The following is a 12242-nucleotide window of genomic DNA, read 5'->3' as shown; positions in this document are numbered from 1 at the left end:
TGCTGCTGCTGCTGCTAAGTTGCATCAGTTGTGTCCGACTCTGTGCGACCCCATAGATGGCAGCCCACCAGGCTCCCCCGTCCCTGGGATTCTCCAGGCCAGAACACTGGAGTGGGTTGCCATTTCCTTCTCCAATGCGTGAAAGTGAAAAGTGAAAGTAAAGTCGCTCAGTCGTGTCCGACTCTTCGCAACCCCATAGACGGCAGCCTACCAGGCTCCTCCATCCATGGGATTTTCCAGGCAAGAGTACTGGAGTGGGTTGCCATTGCCTTCTCTGCAACAAGATGTTACTGCTGACCAAGTCAGAGCAGAATGTATATCTGGGATGAAGGAAAATAGAAGCATAGTTCTAAGAAGATTGTGTTTCCCGATTCCAGTCCTCAAATGTCTTCCTTTTTACCCTATTTAGCCACAAATTTTTTTCTAGTTTTGCTTTTTGTTTATTTGTTTAATCTAGTTGCTGTTTGAGTAACAAAGTCACATTTAGAAATGTACTACATGATACCACTAATTCCATCAAAAAGTGTCATATTTCACTAATGACAAAAATATGGATGATGCACTAATTCAGCTTAAATGCTACTTGTTAATATAATTATATAACTTGAAACTATAATTGTCCTTGCTACTTTACATGTGCACAATATTTTCAGAAATATTTCTTTCAGAGAATTATTTTTTAGTTGACAGTTTCTCTCCCAACATTTAATTTTCTGTGACTAATAGGTGTATTTACTTCGTTAATACTTTCTGACACAAAGAATAGACTCACATAATTTTAAAGCTGAGAAACTTAATCCAGTTCACTCTTTATTTTACCAGTGAGAATATTATGGTTCTCAAAGTTTTTTTACACTAAGGGAAGAGAGATTTCTGGGAAGTCTTTGTAAACTAGAAGCATTCAATAGGCAATATAAAGGAAAAACAGTGGCATTATATAATATTAATCACTTCCTAATTTATGTCTGAAAATTTATGTCTGTGACTTTTTAAAAGATACATAGAATAAAGTATAGATTAACTGGATTGGTTTTAAATTAACATGTATGATACGATCATTTTGCCAGGGCTCCCTAGAGTCTGTGTTAAGAAAGATTCTGAGGTTTTACAATAGGATTCTGTGATTGATTAGTTATGACTTCCCTGGTTAAAGGAATGAGAGAAATAGGACACAAACCCTTCCTTGTCCAGCCTGAAGTAATTCAAAATAAAAGCAACCAGAAGAGATTGAATATGAATACTATAACTTATTTTTGTTCATGACTATAAAGAGTAATTAACATGTTGGTTGGTTTTGTGTGTTCCATTTTCCTGTGAGTATGGTGGGTAGTTTGTTTCAAAGGAGTTTTAAAGGTGTTTTTGAAATTCAGATCAGGAGAAATAAAATGTATTGGTAGCCACTTTGCATAGGTTAGAAAAGAGAAGTACAATGGAAATAACTGTTATCTAATGATTTCCTGCAATCTTTGGGATCTACCAAAGAAGGACTATTCTAAGAGTGTTTCTGAGAGCAGCTAACCAGAGGATACCCCCATACAATTTATTTTTGGAAGATCTGTATGCAAAGTTATATATCAAATAAAAAGAACATTGTAACTGACAGTGAGGGAAATCCTAAGGGATGGTCTTTGAAGATAGCTATGAAGTATGGCTATTTTTTTTGTCTAGTCTGTAAGTAGTGAGGAGAGTGAAAATTGTTGCAGAGGAAACGAAGAGAATTTACAAAGCATGTGTTATAAAATTGCCCTGGATGTAGAGACAGTGAAAAGGCAATGAATTCTTGACAATTGAGGACACATAAGTTAACAAAGAACCCAATCAAAAATATCATAGAATGTACTGTAGGCAATTTTTACCAGAAAAAAATTTTCTTATACCATGAAAAAAGTATGTTTGATATACTCATATTTATTTTACTTTTCAGGGTACATGAAAAATTTTCTGGGAATGAACATTAGATTTCCAAAAAAAATTCCCTTTTAAGGATGGTGGTTAAGACAAAAAATAATTTTAAAAGACCTGGACAAGGCAGACTATTCAGGGAAATTATAATTCTGTTTTGTTTGTTTCTAAATCTACAGAATCAAAAGTAAAAATAGCATATTTACATGTGTTTGTTTTTTCTAGAACTGATTCCCTAGAAGACTTAAAAAGAACAGGAACACAAGGAAAAAATTAAAAAAACAAAAACTATTTATTATTAATTCCATCTTAGAGGTTAGTAAAGATGGTACACTCATAAAAAAAAAAAATCAAAAACCAGATGAAATTAAAAATAGGAGAACAAAGAAGAAATGTTAGGGAATTCAAACTATGCTAAAACAAACTAGTATAATAGTTGAATGACAAAGTTAGGAAATATCCCATAAAGTAGAACAATCCATGAAAGATAGATAAAAAATGAAAGAAAAAGGTAATAAAATACAGGATAGGAGGGTAGGGGAATCAGCCCTGGCAATTCAATATTTGTGTAGATATCCAGCAAGGAAGAATAGAGGTAAGAGAATAAATCATCAAAGAACTAATAAAAGGTCATTTCCCAAGATTCATGGGCCCATTCAGTGAGTTTTCAACACAGCGGAAGAAAAAGGACTTATGTTAGTGTCCAGCATCATGAAATTCCTTCAAAGAACAGATTTTAAAAACTTGCATAAAAATATAAAAATATTATATTAAGGGAAACAGAAATTAGAATGCTTTCATGCTTATCATGGCAATATGGGAAGCTGAGAGCCACAAGACTAGAATCTTCCAAATTCCTATGAACTTATTTCTCCCAACTTTCCAGGTATCTATCGCTGCTTGGCAAACCATCCCTAAGCCCCAAGTTATGTGCTTTGCTCACAAATCTACAATTTGGATGAGGCTTAGCAGGAATGACTTGGTTGTTTCTTGGGGTGGCTCAAAAGAACAGGAGGATCTGGTTACAAGTGACCTTGCCCACATGGCTGGCGAGTTGGTGCTGGTTAGATTCCTCTCCATGTGGGAAACTCCACCGGGTGGTCTGTGTTTCCTCATAGGATGCTGGCTGGGTTCCAAAAGCCAAGTGTACCAAGTGGAGACAAAACAAAACAAAAAACCAAGTGAAACCTTTGTAACTGGTGTGTCCTAGCCTTGAAGGTAACAGAGTTACTACCTCCATAGCTATAATAAGTTTGTCCAGATTCAAGGAGAGAGAACAGTGACCACTATGAGAGGAATGTCAGAGTCACAGTCTAAGAGCTTGTGAGATGGGATAGTTTAGTTATTTGGGGAAATACAGTCTGCCACATCAACCTAAAATTCCGTACCCAAAGACAGTGTTAATTAAGTGCAAGGGTTGAATGAAGATAGTTTTCAGACATGTTGGAGTCAATTTGTTTTCCATGTACTTATTCTCAGGAAGCTATAGAAAAATTCTTACCCAAGACATGATAGTAACCAACCAAGACACTGATTGAAATCCAGGAGAGCAGAGACCTGACTCCACAGAGAGATAAAGAGCTCCCATGATGGTGAAGCATGGCCTCGAAATGGCAGCTGAGTGTCACCCAGAAAGACCAACCATCTGAGATCAGAGCAGGGCAGAAGATTCTGGAAGGGATGACTACAAATATATAAAATTTAATAATGCAATGGGCTTGATTGTATTAAGGGAAGTTTAATCAATTAAGGAAGAATTTGAAGCCAAGGTAGATGGGCACATAGAAAACAAACTAAACAAAGAAATAAGACTGTCAGATTCAAGGAAAAGAAAGAGTTTTGCAAGAAAGGAAAAGTTATCATGGTGTACTACATGATTTCATTGAGAATAGTGTTTGTAAGGTCATGAAAATGTCAATACTGTACAACCAAAATTGTTTTATTCTATTGGGAGAAGGGAGAAGGAGGTGTTTGGTTAGAATGTGTGTGTAGGTGTATCTGGGTAGACACTGAAGCAGGGGGACTAAGGAGAACTAAATTGTTATCATCTGTGGTGAGAGATTAGATATGTCTAATTTTGAAAAAATCAGGTAAATATACTTTTTAGAGATATTGATACATAAATCTATAAAAAATTCTGGGAATGTTTGCCTCTGGGAAAAGGACATTTTGTTTCAGTGGAAATTAGCATGGATGAGAGGGGAACACAAAGGGTGTGATTTTCACAAGTCTTACAAAACTATTTGACTATTAAGAATAGGTGGCTCAAATGGTAGAGTGTTTCCCTGCAATGCAGGAGACCTGGGTTGGGAAGATCCCCTGGAGAAGGGAATGGCAACCCACTCCTGCATTCTTGCCTGGAGAATCCCATGGACAGAGAAGTCTGTTGGGCTCAAGTCCATGGGGTCACAAAAAGTCATACAGGACTGAGTGACTAACACTTCTTTTCTTTTGGTTTGGACCGTACACTGCAGTCTCCAGTTGCTGCAGTCACTGTCATGTATGTGGCCAAGGTCTGTGTGAGGGAAGAGTAGAGGGATTGGCTTGTAAAAGGGCAGTCACATCACTCCTCTTCTCCTCTAGAAGCAGCCTGGGCCTCTCCTGAAGTTGCAGATGCACCACCAGCTGCCCTGAGCACCCAGGGCTGGTGGAGGGAGGAGGGGCTGCACTGAAGGTATCCTCACCTGCTGGCTCCTGCCTCCATGGCCTTGGAGGAGAGACTGTCCTCTTTAAACATGACCTTTGATAAATGGGGGAGAAATAACTATCACATCCAGAAAACTCATCAAGCTTCCTGGGAAATATGAATGTAAATAAAATATTGATTAAAAGCTAAAAGGATTTTAATTAGGTTGCTTAGTTTAATAGTTTAATTTGGCAGAAACAGACAGCTTGGACAAGGTTCTTTGTGTAAGCACATTCTAAATCACTAATTAAAATTTCAGATGGCAATCTGAGATTAGCGAAAGGATCTTCAAAGGCAAGCAGGATGCCCATTTATTTTAAAAGTTAAAGCAATATGAAGATGTTACTTTGAGTCCTTTATCTAAAATAATGTGAAACCTTGGATGTATTGTAACCCACTTTGACCCATACACCATCTGTAATTAATTCATATTGAACAGAAAGCACAATTTGGCAGGCCCACATCACATGTATTCTATTTCTGTTGAAGAATCACCTGTATTTATAATAGAATAGATAAAAATTGGCTGAGAAACAGCTTTATTACACAGGAAAAATAGTCTCTTTAACATACAAAACTCATAGCAGAATAAAACGTTGTTTTTCAGTCTAATTCAGGCAGTACATAAACCATTTTGAAGTGAAACACCCAAAGACCCAAAGCTCTACTTGAAATCTCTATTAGGTGATTACACTGCAATATACTGAATGGTATTTCCCAGGTGACACTAGTGGTAAAGAACCCACCTGCCAATGCAGAAGACATAGAAGACAAAGGTTTGATCCCTGAGTCAGGAAGATCCCCTGGAGGAGGACATGGCAACCCACTCCAGTATTCTTGCCTGGAGAATTCCATGGACAGAGGAGCCTGGAAGTCTATACAGTCCACAGGGTCACAAAGAGTCAGGCATGACTGAACTAACTTAGCATGCATGCATGCATACTGAGTGGCACACCTCAAGGGCAAAGCTAAGTCTGTGCTTAAGACAAACAGAAATACCAGTTGAGAACAGTGATTACAAGGACAGACTTTGGAGCCACACATTTCTTGGTTCAATTTTTGGTTTGTCACTTATTAGTCACATGGCCTTGAGCAATTTAGATAGCATTCTTATGCCTTGGTTTCCATGTTTATGAAATAGAAATTATAGTAATTATACTCACCTTACAGGGTTGTTATGAGGATTAAAAAGAATAAATTTCAAGCACAACACATGAAGCTATGGGATGTAGTCAGGATAAATGTTAACCATATAAATCTGAAAGGGACTCTTGAGAGTCCCTTGGACTGCAAGGAGATCCAACCAGTCAATCCTAATGGAAATCAGTACTGAATATTCATTGGAAGGACTGATGCTGAAGCTGAAACTCCAATACTTTGGCCACCTGATGTGAAGAATTGACTCATTGGAAAAGACCCTTACACTGGGAAAGACTGAAGGTAAGAGGGAAAGGGGACAACAGAGGATGAGGTGGCTGGATGGCATCACCAACTCAGTGGATATGAGTTTAAGCAAGCTCCAGGAGTTGGTGATGGATAGGGAAGCCTGGCATGTTGCAGTCCATGGGGTCGCAAAATAGTCAGACATGACTGAAGTGAACTGAACTGAACTGAACTAATAAATATGAAAAGCTGATGTAATTAGGATGATGATAGAATTGCATAAAATTGAAAATTTATATTTTTAATGAGAGATGAATAAGGATAAACATCATGGACTCTGCTTTAAAATAGATTTAGATTCAAATCCTATCTTTCACATTCACTGGCTCTGTGTACCTTGAGCTAGTTACTTAACCTCTCTGTGTTTCATTTTTCTTCTTGTATAAATGATAACCACACCTAACTTAGAGCATTGTTGAGGAGACCATGATATAATGATGTTAGAGCTCTATACAAAGTTTGACCCTTTCTGAAATAAATATAAAGGTAGAGGATTCGTATCTTGTGACCTGTCCTATAACAATTTATTGAAGTGATGACTCACAAGGTGGTTACTTCCATTAACATAAATTCTCTAGGAAGAACTTCATTGGTGTGCTGATTTTAAATTAGCCACCCAAACACAGGAGGGCCTGAGTAAGCCCTGAAATAATGCAAGTCCATCCCTGATCTATTACAAGGGAGACAGCATTTCCATTCATTCAAAGATTAATCAACTGATCAAAGATGCTGGTATTTACATAAAAGTCATTTTGGCTTTTGTACAAGTCATGGAACTGTGGACATGACATTTACTTTTCTTTAGACAGTTTCAGAAAAAGTGCTGACTGTACATCTAGACTTCTTGGCTGTTCATGACCTCAGTCCAGACATTTGACTGATAACAAGATAGCATATTGAAGTTCTTCTGGGAAGTTAGTTTCCAGACAAATTCCCCAACATATTTCACTGATACCACGAGTGAATGGAGAGGAGAGCATCAATTCTAGGAGATTAGTTAACATGCTTTCTATGACTAATGACAGTAAATATGGCAACCATACACCACTATCATTATCCATTTTTAAAATAAGTTTTTATATATAGACTAACAATGATGGTGATTAAAGACCATGCAAAAAGGGGGGAAATCTGTTTATAAATGTTTTCAAAGAACTGAGATACTTAATCTGATTCATTATCTTAATCCATCGTGTCATAAGGAAATTAGATATGGTTCAAAGACTACATCTATTTGTGTTAGCTAAACATTTCTCTTTATCATTCAAAGTTTTCCTTTTCTCTTTTGAAGCCTCCTTTGAGTTTTTTTTTTGTCTTCAATTAAGGCACTTTCTAAGTAAGTCACCATTTAATCCTTCAAAAATGCAGCTTCTGTTGGAACCTTATAATCTTTTTTTCCGATCACTTCCCACAGCCGTAGTCTTGTCTTTGCCATTCAATCAATTAACATATATTTTTGAATGTATGGCATGTGCCCAATTTGCTATTAACAGCAACACACAGGAAGAGAAGCATTGAAAGGGTCTAAGAGGTAAGAGCAATGTATTATAGAGAAAAATGTAAGCAGTATATATTAATGTCGATGTTAAGGTTGCATTAATGTTATGAGGAGGAAATGGCAACCCACTCCAGTATCCTTGCCTGGAAAACCCTATGGACAGAGGAGCCTGGTGGACTACAGTCCATGGCATCACAAAGAGTCGGACATGACTTAGTGACTAAACCACCACCATGTTAACATATATTAACATATATTTCCATATAACAGAGAAACCTTAATCGTATAGTTCAGGAGGTATGTGAAAAAGATGGCCTGTTAAAATAAACTTATAGAAAACCAGGTGGGGTTTCAGGCTTCTTTCTTGGATATGATTTCAGGTCACTTCATTTTGTCTCCCCACATGTACCTTGTATGACTTTATAGTAACTTTACAGTAACGAAATGAAAATCACTTCTCATACACACAAAATATTTCATTATTGTGTACATATGTCCATACTTCAGAATCCAGCTTCCTTCCATGATGAAAACATATGTATCTAATTATTCTTTTTTCTATGGTTGGTAAAGTAGATTATGTCGTACAAAGCAATCAGTGGCCAGGTTTCATGATACATGGCAATCACTGGCCACAAAGGCTTCTTCTCAGACAAAAGTCGAGTCCTATTAGTATTCAGTGAACCCTTGAAAAAGCCACCAGGCAGCTCTTTATCTGTCATTATCGTCTCTTCTTTGATGAAACCACTATCTTGGAAAATGCATCTGTCTTCCTTGGGAGATTGTTAAGCACTGGAGAGTGAACAAACCTGACATTTCTGGGCATCGTGGCTTTGCTCTGAATAGCAACTGATGTCAGAAGTTGTGTGTGCTATCTCTGTTCAGCTTGATACCAAATCAGGAGCTTATATAACCAATTTCACAACCTGCTTTTGTTCACGGAGTAAAACCTCCCTCAACCCAATAGATGTCCTAATGGATGAGCCTCTTTTTTCCATTTTTTCATAAGATTGACAAAAAAGAATAAAAATTACTCTGATTAAGCAAGAGGATAATGAAGTTTTAACTCAAGCTTCATTTTAGATCAACTTGTTGGAATATTCTAGATGATGAAATGGTGGTTTAGTGGTTCCTGGGACCTGACGTTATTCTTCAGTGCTTTAATAGACATTTAAAAAAACATCATCCCTCCCATCCACTCTGAAGTTCTGTTTTGGATTCCCTCCTGCTAGTCTCCAGAGTCACCAGGCTAAACTGTAGCAGTGGTGTCTTTGGCTCCCCCAGGGTTGTAATTTTGTAGAGTCTTGTTTCCACTCTGAACTTAATTGTCAAAGTCTTATAAGATGGAGCAGGTAGTCTTTTTCCCAACTCCCCCAACTATACCTTTATTCTATTTTAACCAGTCATAAGATCTGACATATTAATAAAGGGTTAGAACTATTGCTTCAAAGCCTGGATGGAAACATGACTTGTGTCTCTTGCATAACATGTATTTAAATGATAATGTCAGATCCAGGAAACAGTACCAATTCCAACATTTTGCTGAGAATTCCACAAGAAAAGCATGCAGGCTGCCCTTCTACCAAGAGCCACAAACTCAAACAGAATGACAGACACTCACAAAGCACTTACTATGTGTCAGGAGCTCCTCCTCGGACTTTGCATGTAGTGAATTCATTCCATCTTCATACACATTTATGAGGAAGGTGTCATTGCTTTCATCATATCAAAGAGAAAAAATGAAAGCAAAGAGAATATTAAGGGATTTCCCCAAGTTTGCAGCACTAGTAAATGATGGCAGAGGGAGTTGCAGCCAAGTTGTATTGCACTGGAGTCGACTTCATTAACTACTGCTCAGCTGTGAAAATCCAGTTCTCTATGGCCAATGTAAAGTCATAGGAATGAACAAAGTGGACAATCCCAGCTTACTGTATATTTGTTTAAGTTGGATGGAGTTTGTTTTTTTTTTGGAGGATAATTGCTTTACAATGCTATGTTCGTTTCTGCCCTACAACAACATGAATCAGTTGTAATTAAATGTATATATGTATATCCTCCCTCTTGAGCCTCCCTGCACCCTCCCCCCAATCCCTCTGCTCTAGAGCACCAGTCACAGTGCACCAGACTGAAACTCAGCTTACTGTTGATGGAACAATAAGGAACGCAAACCTGGTGTGATATGTTCCTAAACCGAAATAGAAATCTGAAACCTGGTTTGCTTCTGTGAAGTCTCTTGCTTTTAAAATATTGAGTACTGACTTTAAAATGTTTTTGAACACCTTTTTTTTGGAAAACATCACAATCTTCTAGAATCAGAGATTCCAAACTCCCCTTTAAACACATTTTGTGTTGTTCAGTCACTAAGGTGTGTCCAACTCTTTGCGACCCTACAGACTGTAACACTCTAGTCTCCTCTGTCCTCCACTAGCTCCCAGAATTTGCTCAAATTCATGTCCATTGGGCCGGTGACGCTATCCAACCATCTCAGCCTCTGCCACCCAAGCCCCCCTCCTTTTGCCTTCAATCTTCTCCAGCATCAGGGTCTTTTCCAATGAGTCAGCTCTTTGCATCAGGTGGTAAATTATTGGAGCTTCAGCATCAGTCTTACAGATGAATATTCAGGGATGATTTTCTTTAAGATCAACTGGCTTGATCTCCTTGCTGTCCAAGGAACTCTCAAGAATCTTCTCCAGCACCAAAATTGGAAAGCATTACTTCTGCAGCACTTAGCCTTCTTTATTGTCCAATTATCATATCCATACATGACTACTGGAAAAACCATCGCATTGACTGTACATACCTTTGTCCACACAGTGATGTCTCTGCTTTTTAATATGCTATCTAGATTTGGAATAGCTTTTCTTCCAAGGAGCAAGTGTCTTTTAATTTCAAAGCTGCAATTACTATCCACAGTGATTTGAGGGCCCAAGAAAATAAAATCTGTCATTCCTTCCAATTTTTTACTCTTCTATTTGCCATGAAGAATTGGGACCGGATGCCATGATCTTCCTTTTTTGAATATTGAGTTTCAAGCCAGCTTTTCCACTCTCCCTTTTCATCCTCATCAAGAGGCTCTTTAGTTCCTCTTGACTTTCTGTCATTAGAGTGGTATCATCTGCATATCTGAGGTTGTTGATATTTCTCCCAGCAATATTGATTCATCCAGCCTGGCATTTCACATGATGTACTCTGTATATAATTTAAATAAGCAGGGTGATGATATAAAGCCTCGTCGTATTCCTTTCCCAATTTTGAATTAGTCCATTGTTCCATGCCCAGTTCTAACTGTTGCTTCTTGACATGCATCCAGGTTTCTCAGGAGACAGATAAAATGGTCTGGTATTCCCATCTCTTGAAGAATTTTCTACAGTTTGTTGTGATCCACACAGTCAAAGATTTTAGCATAATCAATGAAGCAGAAGTAGACATTTTTCTGGAATTGCCTGTCGTTCTCTATAATCTAATAAATGTTGACAATTGATCATTTGTTCCTCTGCCTCTTCAAAACTCAGTTTGTACATGTGGAAGTTCTCAGTTCACGTACTGTTGAAGCCTAAACTCCAAAGGCCCATTGGACTACAACATAAATGGCTTGAAAAGCTGATCATTTATCTAATTTCAGAATTGCTGAGCTGAGCCGCACATAGTTCATCTTGGCCAATGTTCCATCCCAAATCCAAATTGCCTAACCACTAAAATTGTCACAAAAATGTACCTTCTATTGTATCAAAACAGTCCTTTGGTGCTTGGTTTCAGTGATCTTAGTTGTGCCCTCTGGAGATACACAGCTAAGACAAATCTTTCTTCTGCAAAATGCTCTCAGAGTTTTGAAGGCAGCTAACATAATTCCTTCATCTTCAGTTCCAAATTCCACAATCACAGATCCTTCAATAATTTCTGCAACATGATTTCAAAAAATTTAGTTTTCAAATAAAGGCAAACAATAACATTTATCATGCATGTACTATATGCTATTCTGATGGTGTCTGAAATTTCTTTTTGATTTACAATCCCCATCTCAAAAGTATTTGGAGTGTATTCCCATGTATATGTTACTTTATGCATAGATAACATACATATGTAACTTTACATACATGTAACATATTAGTTATTAAAACTTTATAAATTTTATAAGTGTAATTATTATTCGCTAATATTGTTTCATAGTTTGTCCATCTTGAAACTGGATATTTTGGGTCAAAGAATGTTTTGCTGGAGAGGACTGTCTTGTATATGGCAGGAGGGAGCTAGTAGCAACATCACTGGCCTTTGCCCACCAAATGCTAATGGTATCTCCCAGTTTTGACAATCAAAAATGTCTCCAGACATTACAAATATCCCCTTAACAGCAAAGTCAAACTACTGTTTTAGGGCAAGATTTCTCATACAGTGTCATAGATATAAGCCCATAATTCAGATATTCTTGACAATTCTGCACTTGTTGGCCTGCTTGCTGAGAATTTATTTAGATCATGATTGCTTTTACCTCTTAAGGTAGCTAATTAGAAGCCTGTGCCGGGGACACAATTACATGCCCTTCCACTTTGTTTTGGCTTCTTTTTCTGCCATTTCAGGTTCTACTTTTGATCCAGTGCTTCTTTCAGAGAGTTTTCTGACGTTACTTCCAAATCACTTACCTGCACCCATTTAAACTGAAGGATATCACAGCCCACTGAAAGGATCTGAGAGTGTGGCCACCAGGATGAAACTCAT

This window comes from Giraffa tippelskirchi, chromosome 3 (genome assembly GCF_054371585.1).
Source record: "Giraffa tippelskirchi isolate mGirTip1 chromosome 3, T2T-mGirTip1v1.2.pri, whole genome shotgun sequence".
Taxonomy (NCBI): domain Eukaryota; kingdom Metazoa; phylum Chordata; class Mammalia; order Artiodactyla; family Giraffidae; genus Giraffa; species Giraffa tippelskirchi.
Note: the sequence above shows the minus strand (reverse complement) of the source record.